General features: G+C 45.4%; 1 protein-coding gene and 1 non-coding gene across 2 annotated transcripts in view; one reads left to right on the top strand and one right to left on the bottom strand.

Moving 5' to 3' along the window:
* Positions 1-17,897, bottom strand: part of FARS2 (phenylalanyl-tRNA synthetase 2, mitochondrial) — a 281,243-nt gene that overhangs the window by 85,777 nt on the left and 177,569 nt on the right. The gene's annotated exons all lie outside the window — the stretch shown is intronic.
* On the top strand, positions 14,098-14,235 carry LOC114807722. Its single transcript, XR_003755797.1, has one exon. It is a non-coding gene; the product is annotated as a small nucleolar RNA SNORA7 (small nucleolar RNA).

The raw sequence follows: 17,897 nt of genomic DNA, 5'->3' as shown, positions 1-17,897 counted from the left end.
CCTACCCCACTGGCATGCCGAGCTATTTCCCTGGGGACCGGTGCCCCTTCCCCTCCGTGCTCTCAAGCCCGTCCCGTGCTGGGGGCGTGAAGGGGAGGGGGGCGGGAAAGAAGCAGTGCCCGCGTGCCCCTACGAGATTCAGAACATCGGGAAGGCCGTAGCGGTTGATGTTTCTGCAGCTGAAGCTGTCACTCCCGGACCCCGCCAGACCCCGGGCGACATCTGAGACTCCGCTCCAGGGGTCCCAATACCGCAGCGTTCTTATCTTTTTTATTTTGTGCATTTATCACTGTCCTTGTCTTTTAGGTTGTTTCTACGTTTTATTGCTTCCTCTTTCCTTCATCTGTCACCAGTCCCTTCTCCCCGACTTATCTTTAGATTGGGAGTCCCTTTGGGGCCAGGGACTAATTCTAATTCTCATCGGTGACTTCTTTCTGAGAGATCAGTATGGTGTTTTCCACAGTGTTGGGGCTCAATAAATACTAATATTACTACTAATAATTTATGACAGCGGTAAACTAATAGTGCGTCATGTCCACATCAAGGGCCTGGCCCTTTTAGATTGTGGTGAGCCTGTACCTTAGATCCAAGTCCATTTTAGGACATCTTCAGAGGCCACAGATGGTTCAAAAGTGTGTTCCCCCCTCCCTTCAGCCTTTTATCTTAAAATAGTAAGCTATCAAGCTATCAAAGCACACTTTGAACAATTTCTTCTTTCACTTCTGTTCAGGTCAATCAGTCAGTCAGTCGCATTTACTGAGCGCTTACTCATTCAATAGTATTTATTGAGCGCTTACTATGTGCAGAGCACTGCACTAAGCGCTTGGAATGTTCAATTCGGGAACAGATAGAGACAATCCCTGCCCAATAAGCACTTGGGAGAGTACAGTGTAACAATAAACGGAAACATTCCCTGCCCACAATGAGCTTACAGTCTAGAAGGGGTCCCACTAATGAACCTTTTACCCCTCCTTGTCAATCAATCAATCAGTGGCATTTATTGAGTGCTTACTGTGTGCAGAACACTGTACTGAGGGCGCGGGAGAGGATAATGCTACAGAGTTGGCAGACAGGTGAGCCCGTGAGTCCCATGTAGGACTGGGACTGTGTCCAACCTGACTGTATTGTAACCACCCCAGTGGTTGGCAAATAATAAGTGCTTATCAAATGCCACAATTACTATTATTAACATTACATTCTAGACTGAGAAATGCAACCTGATTCTTACACACCCGACTTCTGTGGTCAGTTGATTTATTAACATCCCGTTTTAACTAATTTATGACTGCGTTACTAAGGTCACGTCTTCTCCAAGTGGCCTTTCCCAAATATGCCCTCTTTTCCCCGGCTCGCTGTCCCTTCTTGCGTTGTCCACGCATCTTGGATCTGTGACCTTTGGACACTGGATATCCGCTCCACCTCCAACCCCACAGCACTTATGCACATATATTTAAATTATACATTATAAATGATTTATTTGTTCCTATTAATGTCTGTCTCCCCCTCTAGACTGTCAGCTCATCATGGGCAGGGAACCTGCCTGCTAATTCTGTTCTGTTGTACTCTTCCAAACGCTTAGTACAGTGCTCTGCACATAGTAAGCACTCAATAAATACCATTGATTGACTGATCCACTGCTGATCTTCCCCATAAAACTGCACGCTCCTCAAGCCCAGGGCTTGAGTCTTAACACATAAGACACAGTGTGGAGAATTGTACATTCCAAGCGCTTAGTACAGTGCTCTGCACATAGTAAGAGCTCAATAAATACTATTGAATGAATGAATGAATGAGAAGAGACGACCGCTTTGTATATCCGAGGTACTCGTTAAATATGTTGTTGATGATGGGGACTAACCATTTAGCCTCAGTCGAGAAGCAGCGTGGCTCAGTGGAAAGAGCCCGGGCTTGGGAGTCAAAGGTCATGGGATCGAATCCCGGCTCTGCCACTTGTCAGCTGTGTGACTGTGGGCAAGTCACTTCACTTCTCTGTGCCTCAGTTCCCTCATCTGTAAAATGGGGATGAAGACTGTGAGACTCACGTGAGACAACCTCATTCCCCTGTATCTACCCCAGCGCTTAGAACAGTGCTCTGCACATAGTAAGCACTTAACAAATACCAACATCGTTATTATTATTATTATTATTATTCTTATCAGCCACTCGATCCCCTCAATCTTGGAGATATGGGCCCAGAAGCAGAGTGAAAATGACTCTCATATCGACGGGTGGCTTGTTCCTTCATGGTGGGAAATAACTACTACGGGCTCCTGGATAGGGTAACTTCCTCCATCTCGACTGTAATAATAACAATAATAATGTTGGTATTTGTTAAGTGCTTACTATGTGCCGAGCACTGTTCTAAGCGCTGGGGTAGATAAAGGGTAATCAGGTTGTCCTAGGTGAGTCTTAATCCCCATTTTCCAGATGAGGTAACTGAGGCACCGAGAAGTTCGGTGACTTGCCCGAAGTCCCACGGCTGACAGGTGGCGGAGCCGGGATTAGAACCCATGACCTCTGACTCCTAAGCCCGGGCTCTTTCCACTGAGCCACGCTGCTTCTCTGGAGGCAAGCAACAAGTTCCAAATGATTTACATTTAACTATAATAAACACTTTGTAAAAAGACTACAGCTCCGACTGCAACCTTTCTTTTAAGATAGCATAAGTTTAGCTAATGCACCACAAGTCCCCCGACGTAGGTCGAAATTAATTACTGGAGGCCTTGGGATAATGAGTTTCTTGACACTCGTTATTTAGATGTATCACATGAACATTCACATAGTTTACACTGCCCCTAAACTACCCCACGCCTCAGTTCACAAAGTATGTTCGTACATACCCATCTTTAAAATCTACACAAGTAAAAATGTACTTAAAAGGTAAAGTTTATTAAGAAAATATTATAGAATATATTTGCTTGAAGGCTGAACTGAGGCAGGCATGGACCATGAATATCACTCTTTTGTAAATGTGGTATTGTGGACCATGAAAATTTCAGCAAAACTCCACTTTTCCACTTGCAAGACCCGAATTCACTAGTATTCGCCGACTCATAGTGCTCAAAGGGAGTTTCTGAAAGAAACCTGGCAACTCCTCTGATAGTCTTTAAAAGGCATTTTGAAGTGCCATGAGTTTTCATAAGTAAACCGGGATTTCTTAAAATCTTCAGTATTTTTTTATGGTATTTGTTAAGCACTTACTATGTGCCGAGCACTGCATTCATTCAATAGTATTTATTGAGCACTTACTATGTGCAGAGCACTGTACTAAGCGCTTGGAATGTACAAATCGGTAACAGAGACAGTCCCTGCCCTTTGACGGGCTTACAGTCTAATCGGGGGAGACGGACAGACAAGAACAATAGCAATAAATAGAATCGAGGGGATGAACATCTCATTAAAACAATAGCAAATAAATAGAATCAAGGTGATGTACATCTCATTAACAAAATAAATAGGGTAATGACAAAATACGCAGTCCCCATCCCACATGGGGCTCGCAGTCTTAATCCCCATTTCAGAGATTCATTCAATTCACTCATTCATTCAAGATGAGGTAACTGAGGCAGAAAAGTGAAGTGACTCGTCCAAGGCCCCACAGCTAGCAGGTGGCAGAGCTGGGAGTAGAACCCAGGTCCTTCTCACTCCCAGACCCGTGTTCTATCCACTAGGCCATGTTGCTTCTCAGATTTTGAGTTTTGGGGATCTTTTTTGGGGGGGGGGCATGTGACGTTAATCTTACACACATCTTCTATATTCTGGAGTGGGTCAAAATGATTTCTAATATGAAATTTTTTACCAGCCTCCCATATCAATTGGCTTATCCCTTTCAACCTGACGTAATTGAATCAAGCCCCAAGTCTAAGTTATCCCAGTAAACGTTTAGAGGCTTCGGGATGAAATGAAGTCCTCATTCCTCACTCCAGCCTAACGTCTCTTGGACACTCGCTCAGTGGGACAGAACTTTAACGGCGACTCTGACTAACCCCCGGGGATTTTGTTTTACCTACCACACGGAAAGTAGCAGCGTGGCTTAGTGGAAAGAGCCCGGGTTCGGGAGTCAGAGGATGTGGGTTCTGATCCCGGCTCCGCCACTTGTCTGCTGTGTGATCGTAGGCAAGTCACTTCACTTCTCTGGGCCTCACTTCCCTCATCTGTAAAATGGGGATGAAGACTGTGAGCCCCACGTGGGACCACCTGATCACCTCATATCTACCCCAGTGCTTAGAACGGTGCCCGGCTCGTAGTAAGCACCTAACAGATGCCATTATCATTATTATTATTATTAGATAACATCCATAGCCCAGACACATAATGGAGACGTTATCCTCGGCAATTGTTTTGGCTAAGTCATTCCAGGACCAAGAGGAGCATGGAGGAAAGAGGGTGAAGGATGAACTGGATGTGAAATAACCACCAAACTCAATATTTTTTCTGCTTTTGCTGGGGGTCTAAGTCAAGTGCATGAATTTCTTGGCTTCCAAAATGTATGGGATTGTATGGAATCCCAATTTCTGGCACTGGGACCAAAGATTCCTGAGCCCTGGACTAGAGATTAGACTGCTCAAGGGATTTCACAGTACCTTTAAGCCCCAGGAAGGCAACAGTAAAGTAAGCTTTTCTTTTCTCTGTGATGAAAAAGTTTCTTTTCTCCTTTAAAACTACATGATGTCACATAATCTATGGATTAGACGCAATTATGTAGCTGAGCTTTCAGGCTGCGGTGGCAGAGCTAAAAAAGAATAGGGGACAAATGTTTGCTCTTATGACAGCTATTGATCTTGAAACAGAAATAACAACTGCATACAGCGGTGCTGAACTGAGCCGTTCATCCATCATATTCTCCTTGATCTAATATCCAAACATATTAGCGTTACTAAGTTTGCATCGGGTTATGCTATTTCCACTGATGCCTATGACCTGCTCCTTCCCTGAACTGACGAGACGCCGCTGCCTTTGGCTGCTCAGATGCTGCTTCAAAGACATCTGCAATGTCCACACAAACAAGATTCTTTTCAGACGGTTTCAGATTTTAGATAGTCAAAACACGGGGACTCGGCTATGACTGTTGTGATACCCATTTTAACTCTCTTCTTTTAGAGTTCATCCAAGCCCAACCCCTTCTCATATTGCACATCGACTACTGCTTCAGCTTCAGAGAAGCAGCATGGCTCAGTGGAAAGAGCACGGGCTTGGGAGTCAGAGATCATGGGTTCAAATCCCGGCTCTGCCACTTGTCAGTGATGTGACTGTGGGCAAGTCACTTAACTTCTCTGTGCCTCAGTTACCTCATCTGTAAAATGGGGATTAGGACTGTGAGCCTCATGTGGGACAATCTGATTACCCTCTATCTACTCTAGTGCTTAGAACAGTGTTCTGCACATAGTAAGCGCTTAACACCAATATTATTATTATTATTATTCAGCCTCCTCGCTGACCTCTCCGCCTCCAGCCTCTCCCCATCCCACTCCACACTTCCCTCGGCTGCCCAGATCATTTTTCTAAAAAAGCACTCAGTTAATGTTTCCCCTCTAATAAAAAACCTCCAGCAGTTGCCCATCCCTTTGCTCATCAAGCAGGAACTGTTCATCAATGGCTTTAAGATGCTTGCCCAGCTCCCTCTCCTCTACCTACCCTCGTTCATTCACTGATTCGTATTTATTCCTCTCCCAGTACAACCCCAGCCCGCACACTTCATTCCTCTAATGCCAACTTACTCACTGTAATAATAATAATAATAATAATAATTACGGCATTTGTGAAGCGCTTACTATGTGCCAAGCAGTGAACTAAGCCCTGAGGTGGATACAAGTAAATCGGGCTGTGGGAGCAGTTTGGGGGAAAGGATGGATTTTAGCAATATTATGAAGGTTAAACTGACAGGATGTCACATGCGTGAGCACAACTGTGCCTTCCCGTACCGAAATTACTTTTTTCATGGCATTTGTCAAGCGCTTTCTATGTGCCAGGCACTGTACTAAGCCCTACCTGCTTCAACTTGTGGATGGTGTCAAACCCAGACTCATGTTGTGGGAAGAACATTTCCAAAATACATCCATTGTGTTACATCCAACACGTGTTCTAGCAGAAATGTAAACTTTTATTTACATATGCCTACAGAAACTAATTCAAAGTATCTTTCATTTTCGGTATTTATCGACGTCGCCATTTGATCATGCAACTGTATTAACTGTGTAGGCTGTAAGCTCCTTGTGGGCATTCACTCATTCATTCAATTCAGTCGTATTTATTAAGCGCTTACTCTGTGCAGAGCACCGCACTAACTGCTTAGGAGAGTATAATACGACAATAAACGGTGACATTCCCTGCCCACGATGAGCTCGCAGTCTGGAGGGGAGGCGGGGGAGAGAGAGACATCGATACAAATAAAGAAAATTACAGATATAGACATAAGTGCTGTGGGACTGGGAGTTGCGGGGAGAGCAAAGGGGGAGCAAATCAGGGTGACACAGAAGGGCGTGGGAGATGGGGAAAAGGGGGGATTAGTCTGGGAAGGCCTCTTGGAGGAGATGTGTCTTCAATAAGGCTTTGAAGGGGGGAAGAGTGACTGTCTGGAGGGCGTTTTAGGCCAGAGGCAGGAAGCGGGCCCGGGGTCGGAGGTGAGACAGGCGAGCTGGAGGCCCAGTGAGAAGGTTAGCACTAGAGAAGCGAAGTATGTGGGCGGGGTCGTAGAAGGAGAGAAGCGAGGTGAGGTAGGAGGGGGCAAGATGATGGACTGCTTTAAAGCCAATGGAAGGGAGTTTTTGTTTGATACGGAGGTGGATGGGCAACCACCGCAGATTTTTGAGGAGGGGGTGTGACATGTCCTGAACGTTTTTGCAGAAAGATGATTCGGGCAGTGGAGTGAAGTATGGCCTGGAGTGGGGAGAGACAGGAGGTTGAGAGGCCAGCAAGAAGGCTGGTGTAATAATCTAGGCGGGATGGGGGAATGATCCCGGCTCTGCCTCTTTTCAGCTGTGTGACTGTGGGCAAGTCACTTAACTTCTCTGTGCCTCAGTTACCTCATCTGTAAAATGGGGATTAAGACTGTGAGCCTCACGTGGGACAACCTGATTACCCTGTATCTACCCCAGTGCTTAGAACAGTGCTCTGCACATAGTAAGTGCTTAACAAATACCAACATTATTATTATTATTATTATTATATTAAAGTGATAACAGCTTGGATGGAGAGGAAAGGGAGGGGTTTAGCGATGGGCAGGGATTGCATCTACAAATTCTGTTGTATTGCACTTTCCCAAGCACTTACTCGAGTGGTCTGTACACACTAAAAGCTCAATAAATATCACTGATTGTGCTTTTATCATTTAAAAAATACACTTATACTGTTTTGGTCAACTTTTTGGACCTCCAGAGTATATTACTGCCCTTTACATTACTTCCTAAGGGAAATCTATTTCCCTTAGTCTCTTTCACTTAATGCTCCATTTTCCGGGAACTAAGAACATTAGGCGGGTAGCACTGTGCCTGCCGATCAACCTTACTCCCTTTGTAAGACAAACTATCTTTGTTCAGGCCTTCAAGAACCTCACTGATCTTTTACACTTCTCTAGTTCCTTCCTTCTCTTAAGCAGACTGTTTCTGATCTGCCCCGCAAACACACTTGGGAGTCATTCACAAAACAATACAGAGAATTCCGTGACTGCTCTCCGACTGAAAAGCCTGTCTCAAGTGGAAGAGATCAGGGTCAGGGTGACTCAATCCACAGAAGAGCACAGAGCTGACTCTCTGCAGCAGGAATTTGCAAAGCTGAGAGAGTCAAGAGCAGCAGGAAAGTCAAAATCATTCCTGTGCATGAGGGACATCTGCTGCACTTTTAAAAAGCTCATTTTATTAACAAATGATTGGTCATCTTATGATCCCCCCACAACACAAGGAAGTGGGACGGGTGAATGGAATGATGGATGCGGAGACACTGCTAGTGAGTTCCCACCAAGGGGGCAGGAATGGTGATCTAAGATTAGCCAGGAGAACTAGGTGAGAAAGGGATAGAGTCAGTTGCAACAGAGAGACCGAGATGGACAATCGATCAATGGTATTTATTTGTAGCTCACTGTTCTCTCACTGTTAACTCTGGTATATTTGTGCATTAATATATTCTATCTTCTTCTTAGATTATAAACTCTTTGAGGGCAAGGATCGTGTTTTAAATTTTGTTTGCATTTCCCAAGCACCTGTCACACGGTGATGCAAACGGTAGATGCTCAAGAAATTCTGTTTCTTCAGAAATTGGCACGATAACACTTATTCCAGTATTTTACTATTCAGATCCTGACAATCAGTAAGTGGTTCCTTCTGGCCAGCCAAAATCTCTCCTACTTTACTTCAATTGGTCGATCAATCAATCAATCATATTTACTGAGCGCTTACTGTGTGCAGCGCACTGTACTAAGCACTTGGGAGAGTACGACACAACAATATAACAGACACATTCCCTGCCCACGGCGAGTTTACAGTTTAGAGGGGGAAACTGACTTTTCAAAGCCTAATTGAAGGCACATCTCCTCCAGGACACCTTCTCTGTGTAAGTCCCCTCTTTCCTCTTCTCCCGCTCCCTTCTGTGTCACCCGGACTTGCTCCCTTCGTTCTTCCCCACTCCCAGCCCCACAGCACTTATGTACATATCTATAATTTTTTTTTAAATTAATGTCCCCCATCTCCCCCATCTATACTATAAGCTCACTGTGGGCAGTGACTGTATCTTGCTTATTGTTGCATCGTACTCTCCCACGTATTTAGTACAGTGCTCTGCACACAGTAAGCGCTCAATAAATACGATTGAATGAATGAATAATATAAATAAATAACAGATCCGTACATAAACGCTGTGTGGCTGGGGTCGGGGGTGGTGGATAAAGGGAGCAAGCCAGGATGGTGCAGGAGGGAGTGGGAAAAGATGAAATGAGGGTTTAGTCAGGGAAGGCCTCTTGGAGGAGGTGTGCCTTCATTAAGGCTTTGGAGGTGGGGAGAGTAACTGTCGGATATGAGAAGGGAGGGCGTTCCAGGCCAGAGGCAAGATGTGGGAGAGAGGTCGACAGCAAAGTGTGCGGGCTGGGTTGTAGGAGGAGAGTGGCGAGGTAAGGTAGGAGAAGGCAAGGTATTTGAGTGCTTTAAAGCCGATGGATGTAAAGGACCTAGAAAATAACTGGTCAACATCCTCCCCATAAAACCTTTCAAACACTGAACAACAATTATGAAGTCACTCAGCTTCCTCCTCCCAGGGAAAAAACCACAAGCCTTCGGCTTTTCCTCACGGAATTTATTTTCCAATTTTTCATTCATTTTGGTAGCTCTAGAGAAGCAGCGTGGTGTAGTGGATAGAGCACAGGCCTGGGAGTCAGAAAGTCATGGGTTCTAATCCCGGCTCTGCCACTTGTCTGTTGTGTGACCTGGGCAGTTCACTTTACTTCTCTGTGCCTCAGTTACCTCATCTGTAAAATGGGGATTGAGACTGTGAGCCCCACATGGGACAGGAACTCTGTCCAACCCGAGTTACTCGTATCCACCCCAGTGCTTAGTACAGGGCCTGGCACATAGTAAGCGCTTAACAAATACCATAATCATTATTATTCTCTGGACTGACAACAATTTCTCAATATTCTTTTTTAGTAGTAATTTGAAGCACTTACTCTGAGGTAGAGATGGTACAAATACATCGGAGCGAGGCCCTGCCCTCCATGGAACTCAATGGTCTAGTGTGTGTGGGGACTCAAAATGGACAAAGAAATCTTAGGTAGGTTTCTCCGCCGGCTCAAAAATAAACAAACAAAACGGTTCACATTTATTAATATATGATACCTAAATATATCTTTTCAATTTGAGATGGGTGGCCTGCACATTGACCGTATGTATAGCAAGAAAACGGCGAAATGAGCAGGGTTCCTTGATTGACCGCAGTGGCCTGGAATCGAGCTGGCCTTGGGAGTAATGAGGTTATGAACATGAAACAATGAGCTTCCTTCAGAAACAGTGATGACTGACAGAAGAAAGGTTCAGGGGAACTAAACATAAAAAAAGTGTTACAAGGATTACGGGGCGAGCTGGGTCAATTTGGAAGTAAGTTCACAATGAAAGAAATATAGTTTTATAATAGACAACAGTTTTCTGATGATTGAAAATGTTATCATTAATACATTACAGTGGGGCAATAATCTTCAGGCCAGTGGGCAGCAAATTAAGTCTTCCCTCTTCTCTCCTCTCTCTCAAAACCCTGCCCAGCCTATCCCCAAAATGCCAAACCTCCCCATTCTCCCAAAGACTCTGCTTCCAATCCCACTCCATCTCTGTGAGATGGGCCTTCTGAATGGCTGTGGGAGTACCCCCAGGCCTATGCAGGAACAGGCAGAAAGGAACGGGAATGTGTGAAGAAAAAGAAAGAATTTGTTCAGCAAAGGGAGAAAGAGAAGCTGAGAATGCAGCCACAGACTGGCTATTTCCGCAAATCATAAATATTATCTGACTGACACATGCCAGTGGTCAAGGGGAGAGGAACAGGTGATGACTGAGAGAGACCCTGTGAAGAATGGCAATGGAGTAAAAGTTTACAGAAGAACAAGTTGGGAAGTTTCCCCCCTCACTGCTCTCTTCTCACCATATCTTCAACACCACTGACTGATCATTACTTCTGGACTGATGGAAAGAAATCAAGGAACCATGGAATATACCTACGGTGTGATTCCATAGAGGAGGAAGAGTTGGGGGAAATCACAGAGAAAACACTGGTTTCTGTCCAAAGTAGATATATTTCAAGGAAGTGTCTCCCCCGACTGCAGAACGGCAGTAATTCTAAATTCATGAAAGAAAGGCCGGGTGCCAGTACTGAGTTCTGCCACGACGAAGCAGGCAGTCGTTGCACGTAAGCCCAAATAATTGAAAACAAAAATGAAGTATGCACAGACACATCCAATCTAACAGTTTATGGTTGAGTGTTTGGCACCAAGGTTTTCAAAGTCTAACAACTTTGTTCTTTGCAAGGGAAAACGATCAAGTCCCCTTCACCTCCTCACCCTCCATTAAAGTTTCAGTGCCAGTAATCCCAGGCCCATCTGTTATCTGCAATTCACTTTGTGCTAGGAAACCTGGGAAAATTCAACTCTTGATAGTAAGGTGGTGACGATTTTCCTCTTGATGAAAAGCAAAGAACACAAATTGCTGTTACTTAGATTTCAGTTCAATGCTACAGATCACATATTGTTTACAGGGAATTCTGTGCACTTCCCCATGTGCTTTAATTTAATTTTACAGGGTGGAGACTCAAGAACTGGACTTTGGAAATGGCACCTTGATGATCCTGGAGGTGTAGCAGGAAGGGAAGTATTCCAACTCTCTTTGTCTGTGATTCCATGAGCCCCAGATTTCCCATTCTCTCCCCGTTGTGAACTACAACTCATTTCTAGTTTCTGTTCCATTTCTCTTTCTGGGTGCCAACATCAGAATCAAAGGAAAGCTACTTGGAACAGAGGACAGAAAATTCATTATTCTTTAAAGTCCCTGCTTTATATATGCTTCCCTCTCCTTTTGAAGGCCTTATAAATGAAACCATTCTCTTCTTCTGCGTCATTTTCTTTCAAAACTGCCAGTTCAATCGAAGCTTACTACAGCTTCCAAAATTACCACTAATAGCTCGAGCTCCCCAAACCAAAACCCACTTCATGAGGATGGGAAAGGCACTAAAGCTATATGCATGCAAGCTTATCTTGGGACAGGAGCCAACTGCCCCTATTCCCCAGCACTTGTAACGGTGCTTGACACATAGTAGTAAAAGAGGAGGAGGAGGGAAAGGAGAAAGAGGAGGAAAAGGAAGAGGATGAGGAGGAGGAGGAGAAGTCCTTCCACAGTGTGTAACTCTCTCTCTCTCTCTCTCTCTCGCCATATATATATATGGCGAGAGAGAGAGAGAGAGAGTGAGAGAGAGAGAGATAGTCAGTCCCCTAAAGCTCTTATAACAACAGCAAATACTAAAAAGCTTTCCTCGGCCTGTTCGCCCATGTCATTCCCTCTTCCATGCTTGATCAGGCAATCTGCTCGGTGCAGTAATGTGGAAAAGTTGCCTTAATTGCATAAAGTGATAATGAATTTGCAGTTTCCAGTGAAGCCAGAGGGATCTGAACCCTCAGGGTCTTTGTTTAGACTAAGCTTTCTATCTTTGGAAAGACTCAGGGGTTAACAGGTTCTTATCAAAAAGATGCCTCTCTGGACGCTTTTACATTGTTGTTGTTGTTTTGGTATTTGTTAAGCACTTACTATGGGCCAAGTGCTGGGATAGATACCAGATAATGAGATTGGACATGGGCCCTGTCCCTCATGGGGCTCCCAGTCAAAGCAGGAAGGAGCAGGATTTAACCCCCATTTTACAGGTAGGAAAACTGAGGCACAGAGATGCTCTGTGACTTGCCCGAGGCCACACAGTGGCCGAGCCAGGATTAGAACCCAGGTCGTACGCGTCTCCTAAAAGTCGTCAATCAATAAATCAATCGTATTTATGGAGCCCCCACCGTGTCTAGAGCCCTGTACTATAACAGACTCATTCCCTGACCACAACGAGCTTACAGTCTAGAGGGGGAGACAGACATGAATATAAATATATAAATTTATTTTATTTACATAGGTATATAAGTACTGTGGGGCTGGGAGTGGGGATGAATAAAGGGAGCAAGTCAGGGTGATGCAGAAGGGAGTAGAAGGAAAAGAAAAGAGGGCTTAGTCAGGGAAGGCCTCTTAGCGGAGATGTGCCTTCAATAAGGTTTTGAGGTGGGGGGGAGAGTAATTGTCGGATATGAAGAGGGTGGGCGTTGCAGGACAGAGGCAGCAAGATAGGGGAGATCAAGGTACAGCGAGTAAGTAGGCATTAGAGGAGTGAAATACACGGGCTGGGTTGGAGTAGGAGAGTAGCGAGGTGAGGTAGGAGGGGGCAAGGTGACTGAGTGCTTTAAACCTGATGGTAAGGAGTTTCTCTTTGATGCAGAGGTGGATGGACAACCGCCGGAGGTGCTCGAGGAGTGGGGAAACACGGACTGAATGTTTTCGTAGAAAAATGATTCCGGGACAGAGCCAAGTACGGACCGGACCGGAGGAGGTGCGGGGGGGGTCTGCAACGAAGCTGATACAGTGATCAAGGCGGGATAGGAAAAATGCGTGGATTAACATGGTAGCAATTTGGATGGAGAGGAAAGGGCGGATTTTAGCCACGTTGTGAAGGTTCGACTGACAAGATTTAGTGATAGACTGAATATGTGGGTTGAATGAGAGAGAAGAGTCAAGGAGGATGTCAAGGATATGGGCCTGAGAGACAGGAGGAGTGGTGCTGCTGTCTACAGGGACGGGACAGTCAGGGGAAGGACAGGGTTTGGGTGGGAAGATAAGGAGTTCGGTTTTCAAATACCAGTGAACCTCAAGACTGTTGGTGCTTTTAAGATCAATCAATGTTATTCATCGAGTGCTCACTTTGCGCAGAGCACTGTACTAAGCACTTGAGAGAGTACAATATAACAGTCAGTTGACACGTTCCCTGCCCACAACGAGCTCACAGACTAGAGGGGAAAGAACAAACCAACAAAAACCAATGGGTTATCCTGCTCCCTGCCAAATTTTTGTGATTAGGAGAAGAATTACAGGCATATCAATGAATGTAGTTCGCCCAATGTTTAAACTAATACCTGGCAGTGGATTTAGGCACTTCATTTGAAGAATTTCCATCAGGTCTCTTGGGCAGGTAATACCTATACCTACAGTGCTAAGTGCTTAGTACCGTGCTTTGCACACAGTAAGCACTCAATAAATACGACTGAATGAATATTTGTAATTTTTTGGGGCACCTCAGCAGATATAGAACACTGGGGATTGCAATAGCTTGTGCCTAGAAGAACAGAGCCATCAACAAAAGTCTTTTGACGGATTTTGGCCAGTCAAGCAATCAACAGAATTTACTGAGGTCTTATTGTGTGCAGAGCACATGGGAAAATATGAAAGAACAGAGTTAGTAGATGCAACCCATGCCCAAAAGGAGCTAACAGTCGGAGGGAGAGAAATCAAAATGAATTACAGAGAGGGGAAATAGTAGAGAATAAGGATATGCACCCCTCTCTCAGGATGGCACCTGGAGAGTTTCCAGTACTCTGCTAGTCTCGGCTATGGGAGAGAGAGTCAAGCAGAGCCATCCCCATTCCATCCCTAGCTTGAGCAGTGGCTAGTGAGCGGAAAGCCATCTGCTACAAATCAAAACTCACCCATGCCGGGCAGCAGCGGCATGGGAGAGAAACGAGGGAGGAGACCTCAAGTTTACCGCGTGGAAGAAGGTAATGGTAAGTCCATATTTTTGCCATGAAAACTCTATAAATACACTTCCAGAATGACTGCAGCTGGAGGTGGGGCATCCTGGGGAAGACGGGTCCATGGAGACGCTCTGGGTCAGAAATGACCCGACAGCATAAGACAAGACAGGAGAAGGGTATGAACATGAGCGAAGTGGGGCTGGCCATTATCCAACTGCTCGATGGGTAGACAGTCAAATGCATAGGTAACACAGAGGGGAGAGGGGATGGAGGAAATGAGTGCTTAGTCAGGGAAGGCCTCTTGGAGATATGATTTTAGAAGGGTTTCGAGGTGGGGAGAGTGGTGGGTTGTCAGATATGAAAGGGAAAGGAGTTTCAGGCCAGAGTGAAGATGTGGGCAATGGGTTGGTAGCAAGTGAGGGGAGATCAAGGAACTGAGAGTAGGATGGCATTAGAGGAGTAAAGTTTACCAATGTTTATTTTTATTTTTTATGGTATTTGTGAAGTGCCTAGTATGTACCAGACACTGTACTGAGCACTGGGGTAGATACAAGCTCATCGGGTTGGGCACAGTCCCTGTCCCAGAGTCTTAACCCCCATTTTACAGATGATGTAAATGAGGCACAGGGAAATGAAGTGACTTACCCAAGGTCTCACAGCAGACAAGTGGCGGAGCCAGGATTAGAACACAGGTCCTTCTGACTCCCATGCCTGTACTCCATCCCCTAGGATGCTTCTGCTTCTGCTCTTTATTGTCTTCTAGATCCTGGGCTGGTAAATGTTCTCTATAGAGAATTCAACTGTTTAAATTTTGATTTGGGAACATATAGAATCGTTCAGTGCTTGCTTAAAGCAGCTGAAGCATTTCCACACTTAAAAAGGAATCAGAAACATAGAAAATCAAATGTATAAATCAAAGTCTGGTCAGTCACGCTGCTGGAACAGAAACAAAGTCAGTCAATCAATCAATCAATCATATTTATTGAGCGCTTACTGTGTGCAGAGCTTATTAAGTGCTTGGGAGAGTACAATAAAACAGAGTTGGTAGATAGGTTCCATGGCCACAATCACACTTCCCCCCCTTCAAAGCCCTACTGAAGGCTCACCTCCTCCAGGAGGCCTTCCCAGACTATGCCCCCCCTTTTCCTCAGCTTCCCTTCTCCCCCATCGCTCCGACTCGCTCCCTTTGCTCTACCCTTCCTCACATAGCACTTGTGCTTATATGTACATATCTATAATTCTTTTTATTTATATCAATGTCTGTTTACTTGATTTGATGTGTATATATATCTGTAATTCTATTTATTTTATTTCTATTATTATCGATGCTATAGATGCCTGTTTACTTGTTTTGACGTCTGTCTTCCCCCCTTCTAGACCGTGAGCCGGTTGTGGGCAGGGATTGTCTTTCTTTGTTGCTGAATTGTATTTTCCAACAGTGCTCTGCACACAGAAAGGGCTCAATAAATACGATCGAATGAATGAATGAGCTTAAAATGAAAAGAGATGTGATTTATAGAAGAGACGACGGAGAGGGCAGAATTTGATCTACTTTAGGCTGCTTGAGGAGAGCACAAACATGGACAAATGAAAACCACAAATAATCGCAAATTCTCATTATGAGGAAATTTACGGTACTCAATCAGCTCTCCGACCGGCTTCTCCACTTTCTTCTCTCACTACACTGCAGCACATACTCTCCATGCCCCCCAAGCTTTCCTCCTCGCTGTGCCTCTTTCTTGTCTTTCCCATCACCAGCTCCTCTCCCACACCCTTCTTGCTGCCTGGAACTACCTCCCCCGTTAACTGTGATGGACCACAGACATCCTCGTTTTCAAAGCCCTGTGGAATTCATATCTCCTCCAGGATACGATTTCTCTCCCGCAACTACTGGTCGAGCTCTTCTGTGGCACTTTCACGTTTACGTACCTCCTGGAGCGCTTCGGGACCTAGTTTACCTACCTCGTTACTACTTGAGCACTAACTCTCAGGTATATTCCTTCTCCCACATAACTGTGGAAGTGTTTTAGGTCTGTCTCCCCTGCAAGACTGGATAATCCCTAAGGGATCATGTCTATTCACTCTATCGTAGTTTCCCCCAGTGCTTGGTGCTGCATTTTGCACACAGTGGGCTCTCAATAATCGATAATCTTCATATATCGGAAGGTTTCCAACGGAAGTGATTCTTTCGCCCTTTACTGCAGCACTGCTGTTGGCCAGAGTGAAAAAATTCAGAGGACCTAGAATAAGTCTTTCTCTTCTAGTGCACGCTTAATAAATTGTCTGCACATTTCAGATTTTTTTCCTTTATTCATTTTATGCCCCTCTGATCTCACATCTTGTTTTTAATCACAGCCTCGAGTAAAATGCATGTACAGTAATTACTCCTCAGTGTGCTGTGTTAGTGCACATTGATTAGAAATCATCTTCAGAATGAAAACTGTAACAAGGAAGTTTGATCAAAGGATTATTTCAGTCCTTTGTCTCACCATATGCCATCTCCTACTTCTTTCAAAAATAAATTTCATGAAATTATACAAATTATGGCAGAGACGAAAGACTATTCTTAGACTGGAGCTGGTTATTAATATAACCTAAACGTTTTGCAAAAATATATGTCTCTTCCCCAAAATATATGCTCTGCGTTTTAAATGTTAATCTCAACGCAGTATCTCTTGAGTGAAGCCCGAGTTAGTTATAGAAAACATGAATGAAGTTGCGTACAGATACAACCTGACTCATTAAGAGCCTTAGGGAAATTAGCTCCCATTAACTATTTCAGGGCACCCCCGGACCATTACATAAAAGGTCCCTTCCAAAGTATTAAATGTCAGCTTTCTGGCTCTCCATCAGGCCAGACCTTAAAATACAATGTTCCCAGCAGACCCGGCTTCAGGCAATCCGTAATAAGTCTCAGGGTGGCAGGCGGGTTTCTTGACCTATTCAAGATGGCCACCATCCCTGAACCGAGTCTCGGTCGGCCAGATCTGATGCTGCGGGTGGGAGGGGGCCGTATCGGTTTCGCGATTCTCCCTTCCTTTTCCTGAAGTACCCTCATCTCCACCTCACGGGTTGGATGTCGTGGAGGCTAGATGGTGTGGGGTGGGTGGAAGTACCCTCATCTCCATCTCACGGGTTGGATGTCGTGGAGGTTAGATGGTGTGGGGTGGGTGGTGAGGGGGTGGGTTGGGGGAGGAGATGGGGGAAGGGGTTACTATGAGGTAGGAGCTGTGGCGGGGAAGGCGGCCAACGGTGAGTGGAGTGGGAGTGGTGAATCCGGCCCCAATCCCAGCTCCGGCTCCGGGAGCGGGGCACAGAAGGGGATATGGAGACTGGGAGACCCCAACCCTATCACTTGGCCACACCCTGAGCCCCCACTCCTGAGCATCTTGAGCCCACGGGAGCCAGTGGCTTCCGCTCTTACTGCTCTGGCCCTGGCCCTGGGCACGAGGGATGCTCTGTGGACTTGGTGTTGTGTCCTGCAAGTACGGAGTGGGCTGCCTCCCCGAGGAGAGTGCGGGGTCAGGGCCTGGACGAGCAGAGTGATGGGGAAGGGAGCGTGGCGCGGTGTTAACTACATTACCAACTTTCGGTTCCTGGAGCCGGG

This window comes from Ornithorhynchus anatinus, chromosome X3, assembly GCF_004115215.2.
Source record: "Ornithorhynchus anatinus isolate Pmale09 chromosome X3, mOrnAna1.pri.v4, whole genome shotgun sequence".
Taxonomy (NCBI): Eukaryota; Metazoa; Chordata; class Mammalia; order Monotremata; family Ornithorhynchidae; genus Ornithorhynchus; species Ornithorhynchus anatinus.
This window is presented reverse-complemented; position numbering and strand designations above follow the sequence as displayed.